Genomic DNA, 319 nt, shown 5'->3' on the forward strand with positions numbered 1-319 from the left:
TATATACATACATATATATACATATATATACATACATATATATATACATATATATACATACATATGTATATACATATATACATACATACATATGTATATACATATATACATACATATGTACATATATATACATACATATATATACATACATATATATACATACATATACATATATACATACATATGTATATACATATATATATACATACATATGTATATACATATATATACATACATATGTATATACATATATATACATAAATATGTATATACATATATATACATACATATGTATATACATATATACATGCATATGTAT

Source organism: Euprymna scolopes, chromosome 15 (assembly GCF_053919585.1).
Source record: "Euprymna scolopes isolate OS-2025 chromosome 15, ASM5391958v1, whole genome shotgun sequence".
NCBI lineage: Eukaryota > Metazoa > Mollusca > Cephalopoda > Sepiida > Sepiolidae > Euprymna > Euprymna scolopes.